This window comes from Montipora capricornis, chromosome 11 (assembly GCF_036669925.1).
Source record: "Montipora capricornis isolate CH-2021 chromosome 11, ASM3666992v2, whole genome shotgun sequence".
Taxonomy (NCBI): Eukaryota; Metazoa; Cnidaria; class Anthozoa; order Scleractinia; family Acroporidae; genus Montipora; species Montipora capricornis.
In genome coordinates, this window is record NC_090893.1 from 20,571,772 (window position 1) to 20,574,271 (window position 2,500).

A 2,500-nucleotide genomic window follows, 5' to 3' on the forward strand; every position below is an offset into this window, starting at 1 on the left:
TCGTGTGAGGTCAAGCAATGGCTTCGTGACTCTGAAATTTTAATTTGATGTGGTTATTCCATTATCAAATCTCTCCGTAATACATTATCTTGTAGGAAAAGTGTTAACTTTCTTAACAAAAATCTGAGTAAACCTGGAGTAGAAAACGGAAAAGGACTTAAAGGGAACCTCCACTCCGACTAATGAATAATTTTAAACCTAACAAAATAATGTTTGCAATCAAATTTCCTCGACAATTTTCTCCAAAAAAGGTTTTCTGGTCGAACAAAATGAATTTCGGAATCACTTATTTTCACTTTAAATTTCCCGGGCGCCGCCATCTTGAATAATTGTCACGTGTTGCGGTTTCCCTTATTGTTTTCACCACTTTAAGATCTACGACGGCGACGTCAACAAAAACGTCACCTCAAAATATATTCTACACTGTCATAAATCTTTCGTGATTATTCCATCTCCTTTACGTCGTACAATGTGAGCGAAGTATTCTAAAAGTAAATTGATACGTGGGGTTTCAGAGTAAAAATATAGAATGACAGGTTTACATTTATACGCTCACGTTGTCGTGAAAACCTCAAATTTGATGATTTCACGTCGTTTTTGAGCAGAGTACCGCAAAAATAAAAGCTAAAATGCATGCCGCACGTGCAGCACGATTGTTTTCCCTCTCTTAATTAACAATTATTCCATGAGCGCGCGTTGGATATGAGATGGTAAATAGCCAACGAGGCGCGTAGCGCCGAGTTGGCTATAACCAGTCACATATCCAACAAGCGCAAATGGAATAATTGTTTTATTAAATTCCTTAAACTCCAAAAATTTGGAAGTACGAAATACGAGCGAAAAAAGCGAGAAAATCCGAGCGAAATCGAAAAAACTTGATGAAGATGCGATAATCTGTAATACCGGGTGATGTAGCAGCTGATCCAAAGATTAATCGCCATTGGTTTGCAACCCTTACCCCAAACAATAGCTAAACACAAAAACAAACGTTTTTGAAATGCATTTATTTAGATACAAACGCTTCCATTGCAAAACGTTCGGACAATTTTTATTGCAAACATTATGTTCTGGGGTTTAAAGTTATTTTTTCTTGCTTTAGTGATTAAAGAAAAGTAAGACATGGAACAAGAAGAACAACAAAAATAATTAATTGCACAGTTCAACACGGAACAAGATAAAGTGATTGTCACTCAAATCGCTAATTTCTCCATTGTTCCAATCATCTGATGGCTTATTCCTATCAGGTTCAGGTCACTATGGGAATGAAAACTTATGAGGCTCTAACCTTGCTTAGCTTTAAAGGGGATATGTTACGAAGTTTATAATTAGCCAAATTTAGCGACTGCGAACTGTCAACTAAATCAGGGGAAACGTAAAAATAATTACTTAAAACATTGAAGGAAGGTTTGAATAAAACATCAAATACAAATTTAAAGGAAGCAGGGCAAGGGCGAAACAGAAGAACATTAAAATGGATTTTGGGTTTTTGAAAACTGTTCAGCCAAACAGTTTTCCAAAGTTTATCTTTGTGTTGTTTGAAACTTAAACACGAAGACTCACTATATATAGTGTTTTCACTCACTTGATCAGTAACCTCGTTTTTTCACCGAAACAAAAGGAAAGATTTGCAGGATAATAGAGCTCACTTCCCGGAAAACGTTTGCATGATAATAGAGCTCAATTCCCGGAGGATTAGTTGGGTACGCCAACAAAGCCGCCGTGACGTCACGTAAAAACACCCTATAAAAGGGGCGCTGCGTGCTCTGCTTTTGTTCGAATTCATTCAAGCAAAACTGATTAATTACCCTAAAAGATATTTCTAGCGCGAGAAAAAAGGGACTGGGGCTTTAAAAAGAACTACAAATAACATTTTATGCAATATTACGGTCACATTGTCATAAGGGGCTTTTTTATTGCAGAAATTATCACAGAGCTCGGTTGCATCCACGGTTGATTAATAAATCATTTGCATGTGCCTGAGGCACCACGCCTTTTATAGCGCTGTTCGTTGTGTCTACTAAAAGTAAGTTGCGTAGCGAGTAATTACACCTGCTAAAACTACACACACTGTGTAGTTTTATCAATTGACTTTTACCAGTTCATTTTGTCGATTTTCAACTACACTGCCTAAATTCTTCAATGCATTCTTACTCACCATTTTCTTCGTAACTTCTCAGCCACTGAGAAAACTAAAATTTTCTTCATTCAGTAAAAATTCAAGATATACAGCATTTACTTACTTTCTCGATGCACAAGGAAAGAATACAGAGCAGTTTAGGTCGATCAAACAACAAACAAATAATGTATTACACCGTTGCAGCAAGCTCATGTTACTAATTACCTTGCAATGTTCCTCTTTAAAACCAGCTGATCGAGAATAATGAACACCACTGCAAAATAAGTTAAGGGATAAACGTTGGATTTTTTGCGTGCGTGCGTCAGTCACAACTGAGTGGGTAGTATTAGTCAGGGAGCAGAAACCGAAAAATAAGAGTTTCGT

At 36.8% G+C, this 2,500-nt stretch overlaps 1 protein-coding gene and 1 long non-coding RNA gene across 2 annotated transcripts in view; both read right to left on the reverse strand.

Annotated features, from left to right (window-relative positions):
* LOC138024627 (tetratricopeptide repeat protein 28-like) overlaps positions 1-2,446 on the reverse strand; it is a 13,622-nt gene extending 11,176 nt beyond the window's left edge. Inside the window, exons 1-2 of the mRNA XM_068871847.1 lie at positions 2,342-2,446; positions 1-31 (exon numbers count right to left, since the gene is read on the reverse strand). The exon at positions 1-31 is cut by the window's left edge and continues 42 nt beyond it. The gene's annotated coding sequence lies outside the window, so the exon portion shown is untranslated. The remainder of the gene's footprint in view (positions 32-2,341) is intronic.
* LOC138024420 (uncharacterized) overlaps positions 1-2,500 on the reverse strand; it is a 39,288-nt gene that overhangs the window by 21,426 nt on the left and 15,362 nt on the right. The gene's annotated exons all lie outside the window — the stretch shown is intronic.